General features: G+C 41.5%; 1 protein-coding gene, 1 long non-coding RNA gene and 1 pseudogene across 3 annotated transcripts in view; 2 read left to right on the top strand and 1 right to left on the bottom strand.

The window, feature by feature from the left end:
• LOC118608692 overlaps positions 1 to 3,142 on the bottom strand; it is a 51,911-nt gene extending 48,769 nt beyond the window's left edge. For both annotated transcript variants that reach the window (XR_004953132.1, XR_004953133.1), the window contains exon 1: positions 3,037 to 3,142. This is a non-coding gene — a long non-coding RNA (uncharacterized LOC118608692). The remainder of the gene's footprint in view (positions 1 to 3,036) is intronic.
• Positions 3,143 to 3,205: 63 nt separating this feature from the next.
• LOC107503335 (amyloid beta precursor protein binding family B member 1 interacting protein) overlaps positions 3,206 to 14,043 on the top strand; it is an 85,650-nt gene continuing 74,812 nt past the window's right edge. The window contains exon 1 of the mRNA XM_036228089.1: positions 3,206 to 3,312. The gene's annotated coding sequence lies outside the window, so the exon portion shown is untranslated. The remainder of the gene's footprint in view (positions 3,313 to 14,043) is intronic.
• On the top strand, positions 9,415 to 9,532 carry LOC118609058 (annotated as a pseudogene).

The following is a 14,043-nucleotide window of genomic DNA, read 5'->3' as shown; positions in this document are numbered from 1 at the left end:
TCCATTTCATATGCCACATTCACTGCCTCCCCATACCTCTCCTCTTCTTCACAGGCAAACTTTTCAAAAGGGTTATTTTGCTCACTGTCATCATTTCTTGACACCCTCTTCACACCTCAATCCAGTCTGGCCTCCAGCCCCATCATGCTTTTGAAATAGGTCTCCAAGGTCACTAACAGTGCTAGAGTTGGACGGACCGGCCTCAGTCTTCATCTTACATGCCTTTCAACATCTCCAGATGTGGACATGGCTGATCACTCCCTCCCATTCTTGTGACTTCCACAATACTACGTTTATAGCTCTTACTGTCTCCTTTTCAGGATCAGCTTCCTCTACTTAGAATGATGGCAATCCATAAAGTTCCTAAGCAATCTCATCGGTGGCCTCCTGTAGGTAGATTATTCGAAATGTGTATCTCGCACCATCTCTGCTAGAAGTCTCCAACTGGATGTCTCAAAGGCTCATCAAACTCAACTTGCTAAAAAGAAAACTTACCATCTTTCCCTCCCCTCAAACGGTCCTCTTCCAGCATTCCTCATCTTAAGGAAAGGCAGTGCCCTCCACAATTATCCAAGCTCGATTCTTAGGAGTCACCGTGAGCTCCTCCCTCTTCCTCACTCAGCCCATATTCAGTCCTCACAATCTCCCGTCACTACTTTCTAAATATCTCTCAGGCCCATCCATTTCTTTCCATTTTCAATGCTACCAACCGAGTCCAACCCAACATAACCTCTTACCCAGCCTAGCTCAGAAATCTTTCTGCACCCATTCTTTTCCTCACCTGATTGGTTACCCAAACTATAGCCAGAGTGGTTTTTCTAAAACATAAATCCCACCACCTGGCAGTTAAAAATATTATTTCACACACTCTCTTTGCATTTAGGCCGAGTAAACAACCCTTGATGTGGTTCACATGGTCCCATAGTTCGTCCCTATCGGCTTTTCTTTACCTAGCCTTGCTTCTCAGGACTTCCTAAGACTCCAGTCGCACTGGTTTACACTCAATTCCTAATCCCCTCTGCCACTCCCAACCCCACGCCAGCCCAGCAGCAATCGCTGTTGGTTCCTTAGAAACTGTACCTTGAATCCAAACTCTTCACCGTCCCCACTGTTAAGGATCCTAATCAAAGCTATCTTTCACCTGTACTATTGCCTCAGTTTACTGAGTAATCTCTGCTATTTTCCCCCTTGCCTCATTCAATCGATTGTTCAATCACCAACCAGCATGATGGCATACAGCAGAACTGAAATCATGTACTGGCTGCTAAAAACCTTCCGATAATTCCCTATCGTAAGAAAATAAAACCCAAAGTCCTCAAGGCTGACCCTAAGGCCCTGCTTGATCTGGTCCTTGCCTCTCTGTCACCATCTCTACCGCTGCCCTGCCCTTTTGCTATGTGCCAGTCACATTGCCTTCTTCCTAACCTTCTACGGTCCTCTCAAGAGCTTTTCTTGCTCTTCCCTCTCTTGGAATGCTTTTCTGAGTCCCTGGATGGTTGCCCCTGTGAAGAGGTGTTCCCTGACATCTTTTCCTTTCCCATAAAAGTCACTGCTTGACTTGACTTGACTTGACTTTCTATCTGTTCGGAGCTTTCTAATGGCCTCCCGTGGCTCACAGCACAGTCCCTACCATAACCAAAATGGTCCCTTCCTTCTTGTTTTTCCAACGTCTCGAGTGCCCTCCTAACTCAGGACCTTTCACTCCGCTGTTCCTTCAGCCTGGAATATTCTCCCTCCCAAATCCACATGGATTAATCTCTCATGCATTAATCTCCCATGCATTCAGGTCTGGCTCACACATCAGACAGATCTTCCCTGATGACCTTAATTAGCGCAGCGACCCCACCCCCACTCCCATCACTCTCCATCCCCCGCTTTTAAATTTCCCGTAAAATACATTACTTGACATTAGATAGTTATTTTTTGTTCGTTTTCTCCCAACTAAAAGGTACCATCCATGGGAGATGGAATTATTTCCTTCACTACTTGTTTTCATTGTTCTTAGAGTTTCTCATTGATTCTAGTTTCTCTTTAAATAAATGACTGAGCTCTCTGGAATTACCTAAGTAATTTATATGTTTAATTTCTATCCTTACGTCTCCACCACCTCCCCACATACAAACACCTAAAGGCAGTTGTATAGGGGAAGAGGAGGTTGATTCAACCACATTTACAAATCCTAACTGATTTTAACTTCTGTATTTTCGGATCTCCCCACTTTCTCTCAGGAGACTCCACTCGCAATAGTCACGGGTCTATTTCCAGTCAGTCCTTGGCTGTCACAAAATCAGGCGGCCGAGAATGGCCTGGTGCCTATGGCATTACTTCTTTCCATCACTGCGTCTTTGTCATACTTTCTTAGAAGTAGGGTCTCTGGGTCAAAGGGTAATTGCATATGTAAATTAAATAGCTGGGGCCGAAGCGGCACTCCCCACCCGCAGGAATCACACCATTTTAGATTTCCAGCCGCTCTGCGTGAGAGGCCACAGCCTCGCCCGCCCACTGAGTGTGGTTACGCTTTGGGGGCTTTGTCACTCGGGTGGATGAGAAAGGACCTCCGCTGAGCGCGCCTTTCCCCCGCCCCTCCTCCAGCACCTCCGCCCTCTCCCGGGTTCCAGCAGACACCCGCGAACTCAGGGCAGCGGCGTGGACCGCGCGAACCCCGCGAACCCCGCGTCCCCGCCACTCCCACGCCGCGTCCCCTGCGGGCAGGCTGCGCGCGGCCGCAAAGCGGGGCTTGCACAACCCGCCCGAAGGAGGAAGCACAGAAAAGGCTGAAGTAAACACTTAGGAAGACTGTTTTCGAAAGACACTGGGTTCTAGGGCTTTTGTGGACCCATCACCCGGCCCCAAATCCCTCAGCCACTAACATATCGGGGCGACTAAGAAGTGTCGCTGCGGAGAGAAGGGGGCGCGCAGCGCACGTAAGGGAAAGGTGAGACTGGGGCGCACACTTTTCCCAGAATTAAAATTTTTTTTTTTCTTCTTCAAGGCTGTGGTGTTGAGAGGGGAAGTAAGGGGAAATGAGGCACGAACCGATGAGTGGGACAGAGCGGCGCGGGGCTCTCGGAGGCGTCCTCCGTGACTGTTTCTCCCTGTGTCTCCGACCAGGCGCTCCTCTTGCACCTCGGATGCAAAGCAGCGCGGCGAGCGCCCCACGTCTGCGTGCCGGAGGGAAGTGCAGAGCTGTCACCACTTCCTCCTCGAGGCCACCGGCCTGAGCCGCGCGCAGCCCAGAGCACCGCGTCGCCTTCTTGGCTGGTGTCCCGACGCCGAACCGCGCCCCCGCCAAGGCCCCGCAAGGCCGTCGAGGTAAGCGGCGCGCGCCCGCCCGGGAGCGCGGGGAGCTGCGGCCGGGACCCCGGCGCTGGCGCGGGACCCCGTGTCAAGCCCTGTGGGGTGCAAGGCCCGACCCTGCGTTTCCCGATGAACTCGTGTCCCTCCTCCCCGGCTGGCCCTCGAGGGGAGCAGGTCCCCGGGGTCCGCACCGTGGGTCGCCGTACTTGACCCACCTCTGCGGGGTGTCGGGGACTTGGACTCGCCTTCCCCGAGCTCTTATTTCATCAGATTTGACTGGTTTCCTGCCCAGAAAATTGCTACCAGTTCACACGAGGCGCTGTTATGAACAGTTGTCTGTCCAACAGGTTCGGGAGCCTGAGCAACTCTGAAGGGTTTCCTGGGCGTTTTAGGGCGCTGTGGATTAAATGCGCGGTCTGGGAGAATTTGAGTGTCTCTGATGCATCTTTAGAGTGCTTTCTTCCTTTAAAACTTCCAGACGGCTGCTTCTTCTTTTTCAAAGTAACTTTTCCTCCGAAAAGTTGTTATTCCCCCCTTTTCGTTTTAAAATAAGATAGAGGAAAGATTTGGACACCAGGCACAAGTTTTCTGATTTGGCTTGGAAATTAACGTCCAGAGTGCCGTTTCATAGCGGCAAGGGCACTAAGGAGGACGCCTTAGCGCGGGGGGCCCGCTGAAGACTGCCCAGTGTATCTCTTGTTTTCCTTCTGGCGAGGTATTTCTTATCATTCCTACCCTGTGGAGCCCTAAACGTGTCGTTTCCTAGCAATTCTCAAGAAATATAATTTTGTACTAAGGATTACTTTATGATGTAGTTACTTTAAATCTTAAATACATTACTTGCTATGGTATGTTTTGTAATTTTATATCCTAAGAATGTATGCTAATTACCTTTTTTTTTTTTTGCCTTTTCTCACTGACAAATTAAAAGTTCTAGATGTTTTCATATTATTACTGGAATGAAATATTTATTTGCCATAAATGACTGCATTTGATATTGCCACTTCGAATTTCTTTAAACCATTCTACTTTCAAAAAACATGATTTCCATTTACTTATATCCTCTTCGATCTTTCTTAATTATTTTATACCTAAAACCTTTTAGTGATTTCACACATTATAATAAATTAAATTTACATTTTATAGTCAATTGCACCAAAATCTTTTCAATTTTATAGAACTTTGTGAGTTTATTTTATAGACAATAGAACAATCTTAGTTAATTCCTTCTTCAAAATAGAATAATTCTTATTAACACAATTAATATTTTAGTATGAAAATATGGATATATTTTATATCAGTCTCGTCTTACTGACAAGTAATTTAAAGTTTAAGTGTTTGTTATAAACTTAAGTACATAAGAAATGCTAGGATGAAAGTATTAGATTGGCATTCCGGCTGTGTGGTAATGTTTATGTGTATTAGAGTTATAATTACCACGAGAAACATGACTTGGAGAGGGAACTGCTATATATTCAGAAAAGTAACCATTAGATTTCTCTTGAGAAGAGAGAATAGCAGCATTAAGAGATGGTGTCAAATGACCTAAAAACAGTTTAAGGGGCTAGATTATACAAGAGGTATGACAAGGCAGGGCATAAGGACAGCTTCTAAGAGCTAGAGGATGTGACCTGCCACTTCCGCCTCCCTGTTGCCTAGCCAAATTCCTGGCACCGTAGTTAGGATTCCAAAAGTGTTTGCTAACTATACACATACTCTATCAGTTCCGCTTCAGGTTGTACCGTCAAAATGTCGCAAGCCTCTGAGACCCAGCTGGCCCCTTGGGCACCAGCTCTGAGGCATGAGTAGGCAGAGATGTCACACCACCCCAAGGCACCATGCTTTCTCATGACTCAGTTTCCAAACATTTCCTGAACATTGACTATGCCTTTGAGTCATGAAGACTCATAAGAACTATTTTCTATCTTCTTTGTCAATTCGGTTTTCTCTTTATCACCAAACGATAATCATAAATAATAATAATTATATTCATTTGGCTTATATTCTATGCTGGACCCTGTGCTAACTAATTTAGATGTGTTGTTTCACTAATCCGCACATCCTGGGCTTATGTTATTATTATTCCCCTTTTATCATTGAGGAAATGAAGGCACAGAGAGGTTAAAAAGCTTACACAGGGAGTGAGAAGCACAGCTGACCTTTGAACTGAGCTAGTCTGATACCAGTGCTCAAGCTGCTGTACCAAGGTCAAGGGCTCAGTGAACTTCTAGTCTAGTAGGTGAGACATATCAGATCCTTATTCCATACTGGGATCAGGGAAGGGAAGATGAAAGGAAGGTCACCAAGCAAAGAACCTGCCTTGTTAGTTCTTTTGTTTGGTTACTTTCTTCTTAGTGGAAAGATAAAATAGTATAATCAGTTGTGAAATTATTATCTTCATATGTGTCTTTTCCAAAAATAATCTTCTTTAGCAGCAATCATGTGTCTTCATTTTTATTTTTTTTATCTTTATCATATTCTAATCCCTTTTGATAGCTTGCAAATTTGATTAAATCAACAAAGCAGCGAGTATGATTTTTTCTGATTCTGCTGGGGATCTTTCTGATTTTATCTGATGTCATAGACTCATCGGTGAGACGGTTGGGGCCTGGGAAGGGGGATAAATGGTAAATTACACAGCAATTATGTTTCCACAACCTGGTTAGAAGATTTATATCATATCAAACTGGAGAGAAAATAAAGAGCGTTAGTAGAACAAGTAAACACTAGATTTGCTCTATTTTTTCTTTTTTATTATGAAATATTTCATACATACAAAATATGATGTATGAGATATATGCAAATCATAGTAGATAATAGTAAAGCCAACATCTGGATACCTATCACCCAGCTTAAGAAGTAAAGTATTATCAATAGATCTTCTGGCTTTCTCCCAATGGCATTTCCTCTTTTATCTCAGTAGAAGCAATCATTATTCTGACTAGGTTGATTTTTTAAAAACATTTAGAAAGCATGTGCATGCATTTGCAAAGATGTCGAACTGGGAATTAGCACTTGGGAATTGGCACTTCGGACACTGGAATTAGAATCTCTACTGACTCTAGCCATGGTCATAGAGTCTCCTATTTTGTAAAGACAACTTATTTTAACTTGAAATTAAAATAAAGTGGATTATAAATGATTAAAGATACGTACCATGAATATAGTGGTGTCGTAGTCATTAACAAAGTGACCAAAATTCATCCACGGTTGACTATAACTTTTAAGTGTATTAAAGAATATGGAACTTAGGAACTGCTAAGTTTTCGATGTTACTTAGATTTCCACTCTAAATACAATTCGATCATTCCAAAGGTATTTGTCCAGCACTATTCTAGGTGCTTGGGATATGTCAGTGAACAGAAGAGACAAAGATTTCTGCATTTGTGGAGCTTATATTCTGGTGGGGAGACAGATAATTCAGTAAGGGTAGTAAATAAGTAAAATACAAATAATTCAAAGTCGAGTGAGGTAAAGTGGTGATATTGTGGAAGTTGGTAAGGCTTGGCTTCACTGAAAAGATTTGTGCAAAGGTTTGAAGGGGTAGAGAGACTCTCCTGGTGTAGTCAGGAGCACAGAGCCCCCATGTGGCTCCAGGTAAGCGAGCAGGGCGAGTAACAGGAAATGCAGCTGGGAGAGGTAAGAAGAGGGTGAAAGGTCCCATAGGCTCTTGTAGGCCATTAGCTTTTACTCTGAGTGAAATCGAGGGGGCATTGCAGCATTCTGAGAAGAAACCCGATCTGCTCCACATTTAAAGAGCTCACTCCGACTGCTTGAGAATAAACTGGAAGTACCAAAGATGAGAGCAAGGAGCCCATTAGGAAGCTTTGGGAATTGGTGTATATGTTGAAGGTAGAACCAACAGTATTTCCAGACAGAGTGGATGTGAGGTGTGAGAGAAAGAGGAGTCCGAGCTTTTGGCCTAAGCAGCTGGAAGGGTGCCATCGTCATCTACCGACCTGGGGAGGTTCGAGGGAAGACGATCAGAAGTTCACTTTTGGATATGGACATGAAGTTGTAACTATTTGCTTATTATATGTAAGGCTAAGGTCGTTCAGGCTAAGTAACTATTTGGGAAGATACTATTATTCTCATTTTACAAAATCGTGACCATAGAAACAGCTTAAGTGGTCCACTCCTGTTTCTAACCTAATGAGACCTGGAACTAAAGTTTAAACCTTGGATACACCACCCACAAGTAACACTTGTGAACCCTTAACTGTCTCCCCCCCCCACACACACACAAAACCAAAGAACCAGGACATGACCTGAACCTGACCTCTGGAACCCTACCAGAAACTAAGGGGGTTCGTTGTCCAGCATGATCTGATTCTGAAACTCCTTACATCTTGCCCCAAACCGTGGATCATGGCAACAGATTTGAAGCTAGTCTCCTGTCTTCTTAGCAGTGGACCCTCAAATAAAAGTTCTTTCTTTTCTCAAAAGTAGTTATCATAACATTGGCTTCTGTGCTTGTCAGGCAGTGAGCCCTTTCTCAGCAACAAAATTAGAAATGACAGTTTACAGAGTTTAAGAAATTTGCCCAAGATTACACAGTTTAAAAAATAGAACTTAAAACCAGATTTGGAGGACCCTAAAATTTTAACCATTGTTTCAAAACTTGCTAGAAGGGTTGACCAACAATCTTTATTATAGAAATAAAAATGTGGTCAGCTAGTCAGTAATATTCCACCTCCATGAGACTCAAGACAATGAAAATTATTTTGTAATAAACGGAAGAACAAGAAATGAATAGTAAGAAGCCTCATATTCAACTATAAATGCATTACCAGTGACACAGGCATTACGCAAGACAAGGTTTCTCCGATTGAGTTTAACAGCAGGATTCCGAAGGACAGAGGGCAAAGGCCTTTTCTGCAGAGGAGCTCTTTGTGCCTGGAGATTAAGATAGTTATATCTGAAAAATCTAAAACCAGATTTGGAAGAAAGGGAAGCTTCCTCCTCGCACAGCTGAATTCTAAGTGGATGCAAGTGATAGAGCAGGACTAAAGGTTCAGCGGGAGCTGCTGAAGGGTGCTAGCTGACGCTGTTTTGATACTTGGAGGCCCGAAAGTGGTTGTTAGAAAGTAGCTACTGAGATTGAGATAACTGATACTTCGTTTGTTTTAGTTATAATAGGTATGGAGACAGTGCAATTATAAAATAGTAGTATTTAGTAGGATGCTGCTTAAGTCATTGATTACCATTTAATAGTCTGTTTTTCACAGGACTGAAGTCCAGTTTTCAATTAAGTTCATTGTTAGGATTTTGTCTCAAAAAGAAAAGAAGTAATTATGTGGCAGAAAAAATACCACAAAATCTTTTTCAGGTGATTTACAGTGTATTATCTCAATTAAGTTACTGATTGTAAATTTTTCTAAGGCTACTATATTTATGGTATTAAACTCTTCCATCTCTGCTGATAACATCAGATTCACAACTGACAGGTCAGTGAACTGATTAGGTTTAGGATATAGTATTAGTTGGTTCTGTTTTTTTTTTTTCTTTTAGGAGAATAATTTCCTTCTGATTAAATTCCATAAACAATATGGCCTAGCAAACCCAGACGATTTCTTAGTTTTACTAATGCTATTCGCTAATGCTGTAGCATTACATTTCCCCTATTTTAAGCAAACAGAAAACAAGTTCCGTGAGCCATAAATGTGGGTAAACACAGTGAAATGCTGAACAGATGACTCAAAGAGCACTAATTTTCTTAGTTTTTCTATTATAGAATTTTTTTAAATTTATTTCTCAATTACAGTTGACACATAATATTCTATTAGTTTAAAGTGTGCAACGTAGTGATTAGACATTTACATATCTCATGAATAGAGACACTGAAACACCCAGACAGCTCACTACCCTGACTGTCAGGACAGAAAAGCATCCCCAAGTGGAGGTTTGCTGAGGGGTGTAAGTACTTTACACATACACTTCGTTGAATGAAACTCTGCTCAACATAATTGTAATTGGAATTTTTTTTCCAGTTCAACACATATCTACTGAGGGCCACCCATGTGCCAGCATTGCAGGGCATAAAACAGAATAAAATAGGGCCTCTAACCTCAAGAAACTTCTAGTCTAGTGGGAATGACAGGCCTGTAAAAAACACATGTCTATGACCATGCTACCTGAACAAGCCCGATCCTGTCTGATCTCGGAAGCTAAGCAGGGTCAGGCCTGGGTAGTACTTGGATGGGAGACCACCTAGAAAGACCAGGTGCTGTCGGCATAAAAAATTAAAAAATAAGGGATTGTAAAATGACAAGGTCTTTGCAATCTGTGAGGTCAACCAAGGGTTGCCTTGCCTAAACGCACACAGACACACACACACACAGACACACGCACACACATGCAGTGATAGGTTCAGAAATAAGAAGGTAAAGCGGTTCTAGGAAAGACGTTATGTGGGGATGACAAAAGGGCATTTTGAAAGACAGAGCTATTTCCCAGCGGCCCCTTAGACGATGGTACCCCAGGCACCACAAGTATGAAATAGTTTGGCAGTTACTAGAGCACAAAGTGCAGTGGGAAAGGAAATGGGGAGATTCTGATTTAACACTCGGTGAGTAATATTTAGATTACAGTCATATGATACAGTCACCATATTCTACCATCTTTGATTCAAATGTAAGAACATCCAGGCACTTGTAATAACAGAACTATAGCTCCCTAGGCCAGCACACTTCAACAGAAATATAATGTCCACCACAAATATAACTAAATTTTCAAGAAGCCACATGAGAAACAGTGAAAAGAAACAGTGACATTAATTTTAGTAAATTTTATTTAATATAGATCCAAAATGATTAAATCAAATTAATTATACTAAATTAGTATAATTAATATTAGTTCACTAATATTAAAATTATTAGTGAACTCTTTCATTCCTTTTTTTATACTGTCTTCCAAATCCAGCTTGTTTTACACTAATGGCACATTTCAATTCGAACTAGCCACCATCAATAGCCACACATGGCTAGTGGCCACCTAATTGAACAGCACAGCTCTAGACAATTGCACAAATATTGTATCCTAACTATCTGCTGACTCTCGAGCTGCATGGAGGATATTAGATGAATTATGAAGTAAGCTAAAGGGAGGAGGAAAGAACAGAATTTTCTGTTAGTATGAGGCCTGCTGCTGGAACCTGATTTTAATTCATATTTACGCCTGCACCCAGAATGCTTTGTGAGCCCTCTAGCATCAAAAACAAACCACCTCAAATTGTCATTGCTGACTTTTCTTTTAATTCTTTCTCTCCCCCACCCCGCCTTATTTGTTGGATTTCACCTAATAGTAAGAGGGACTGAAAAAGAGTGGAAATAAATGGCCGAGCAGTATGCTTTAAACCCACATGAGCAAAATGCGATCTGCTGCCCTAGGCAACTGTAATTGTCAACTCTCTTTCTGGGCGGGGTGGGGGCAGGGGGACAAGGGAAGTTTCCACCAGGTAGTTCACAAGCATAACATACTCTCATCAGCAGCAACTCTCTTTGCAGTGATTCTCAATTCCAGAAATACACCTGTCTTTTGAGGGAGGGGGTAGTGAAAATATTTAGAATGTGGAGTTGGAGGTACCACGGGTTTGGTTTGAAAAAAATCTCAGGGAGAATCTGATGTAGTTCTTCTTTTGTTCAGAATGATTAAGAATCTGTGTCTTAAAAACACTGCTTATGGATGTCCTCAGTGGCTTAGTCTTTTAAAAATGAGCCTCACCTACAAAAAAAATGGCAGTCCAACTCAGTGTACAGGTACAAAGAAATGCAACAGACAGAAGTAACTATCCAGTTATCAACTAGAGAATGTGCGTGTGTGTGTGTGTGTGTGTGTGTGTGTGTGTGTGTAAGAGAGAGAGAGAGAGAGAGAATAAGTGACTGACATTTGTCTCCACCGGTGATTTCAGAAGAGGAATAAATAGTAATAAAATTGATGACGATGATGACGATGATGATAATAATAGCTGAGATTAGTATCGCTAACACCACTTTATATGCACCAGACACTATACTAAGCACTTTTCAGGCACCATCTCATCCTTATGAAGTAGGGACTGTTTTCATTGCCATTTTGCAAATGAAGAAAGGCTATGTGATGTGAAAGACAGACATGCAACCATTTATATTAGAGCTGAACGTAGAGACACTGTAACAGCAGCATGAGCAAAGTAGATGCCACTTTCCACCTCTTAATAATCACACTCCACGTTTCCCGAAAGCGTGGTGATTGTGAACATGAACCAGACCAGGGCGCAGCCCAGTCCACTACTCGTACGAACTCACATGAATTGTTTTAATTTCTCTATGCCTGAGTTTTATAACCTCTAAAATTGGAATAATGTCACCTCCTCATAGGATTGTTTTGAGAATTAAATGAGATACAAAAGTGTCTGACCTGTGGTAATTGTTTCACATTTATAACTCCCACTATTCTTATCTTAAAGAAGGTGCTAATACATATTAATACAATCTAGCATATATTATTCTAAGTGCCAACTATGGCATTATGTTCAATCCAGGGGGAGTTGGAGTATAAATCTTCTGCCTCTCAACACAGTTGAGAAGATAAAAAATGTATAAAGAAATAGATGAACCATAAAGCGGTTTGTGAACTGTCAAATTAATAATCCTAAAACTGCTATCGTATTGCAGCCAAGGATAGATCACCAAGATCCAGCAGCGAGCCTTGAGCTGGCCTTGAGTAGTGGGTAGAACAATGTGAGTGGAGAAAAATGGGAGAAAAAGTACAGAAGTAAGACGAATGGTTGTATAGGGAAAGTGAAATAAAGTAATTTCACTATAAGCAAAAGTTTAATGAGAGAAAGATGTCAATGAATTCAGAGCGGTTTGCAGGGGATTGTGGATGAGCTCATTCTAGCGGACGTTCGCTGTGAGCAGCCCTTCTGGCTAGCTGGGGAAATGTCAGAATGACCTGTACACACCACAACAATGAGAGCCACAGATCAATCATCTAGCCTCTGCCCTTTAATTAGAAGTGCTGACCTCTCTGCCACCCACTCCTTCGCTTTCCGCTTGCCTTTCTCTGATTGACATGAATGGACTTTCTGGCTCTGGTGTTTAAAACCTTTGGACCAAAAATGCTCAGATAGCCTACTGACCTGGCTCTAGAAACTGCTAACATTCCTGTGAGCTGTAGTAAGACCCCAGTCACACCTGGAAAAGGCTCCTGGTGGATATTGACACAAGAGGGCCTGAATGGCCCCCACCATTTGACACCACATTATGAAGGGATGGGAGAATATTTTCATTTTTTCCTTTTTGACCGGTTGTCTCTGCTGCTCCCAGTCGCTACTGGGACAATGAGCCAAATGGTGCAGGTGGTTCAGATTCTTTACCAAGAGGCAAACAGGTAACAGAAATGCCAAGAAAAACAATATGTCGCTTAGTTAATTGAAATACAAATGTGGGCCATGATTTAAATACTGTCAATGTATCATCATAAGAAAAGTATTTGGGGATTTTTAGTTCAACTCGGTAACTACATGTAACTACATGGTAACTGTTATGTAAAAACATAAAATATATACGCTTCTAGAGGTTGAGTTTTACTCTATATCCGGTGATTCAGCTGTTTGGAGTTTATGAGATTTGGAGTTTTTTATTATGTTTTGTTTTGTTTTTGGTGTGTGTTTTAAGTCAAGGATTAATTTTAATGACACTTAATGGATAATCTTTGTAAGCATGTCTGTCTAAACCAGTTTTGGTGGAGTCCAGTTCTTTGTACGAAGCAATCATAAATTTACCCAAAATCCATTTGGATCGGTCCCAGATAATAGTGGTATAGCACTTGCTGCTACAGTTTTTTATTTTTATCACAGTGGTTCAGTGCCGCATACATTTGCACAAATGGTTCAATAAGTATATTTTGATTAAATGTGCATTTGGGGAGAGGGGTCCTTTAGGTATAAAAAACACTCCGTTCTCAATAGCATCCGTTAAAAAATAATGAAACATGCAACTGACTCCGGTGGACCCTAACAACCAGAGCAGTGACAGTAGCAACTGCCAGAATGGTAAAAGCAGCAGCAGTCAAAGAAGCCTTAGCCAGATGGGAAGAAAATGCCAGTCAGAAGCCATCCAAAGCCAGAGATAAAGCTTTCTGCCCAGATTCCCCCAACAGAAAAGATGACTGTATCCTAGTCTGTGCTTACTAATTGCAAGGAGCTTTAACTGTCTACAAACTGCATTGAAAAAAAATTGCTCATTTGAATGGCTTAAAGAATTTGAGGATATTGTCTTTGGGACAAAACAATGTAAAGAACTCAAATGGACTGTTGGTAATTTCCATCCACTGGCCTTTTTTTCCTATAACATGCAAAAACCATTCCTATCTGAGGACCTTTGTACTTACTGTTTTATTTTATTTGTATTAATTGTATTAACTTTAATTAAAATTGTTTTAATTTTAATTTTAAAAAAAATTTAAATTAAATTTATTGGCTTAATATTGGTTAATAAAATTATATAGGTTTCAAGTGTACCACTGAAAAAAAATACACAAAAACCAACTCAAAAGGGATCATAGACTTAAATGTAGGGTTAAAATTATAAAACACTTAGAAGAAAAGAGAAGTAGATCTTTACAACCTTGGATAAAGTCATAGTTTCTTTGGTATGATATCAAAAGCACAATCAAAAAAAGAAAATAAATTGGTCTACATCCAACTTCAAAACTTTTGTGCTGCAAACAATACATCAACAAAGTATGAAGACAATGCACAGA

Source organism: Rousettus aegyptiacus, unplaced genomic scaffold (assembly GCF_014176215.1).
Source record: "Rousettus aegyptiacus isolate mRouAeg1 unplaced genomic scaffold, mRouAeg1.p scaffold_m13_p_10, whole genome shotgun sequence".
Taxonomy (NCBI): domain Eukaryota; kingdom Metazoa; phylum Chordata; class Mammalia; order Chiroptera; family Pteropodidae; genus Rousettus; species Rousettus aegyptiacus.
The sequence above is the reverse complement of the archived record's forward strand: the minus strand, read 5'-3'. Positions and strand labels throughout refer to the sequence as shown.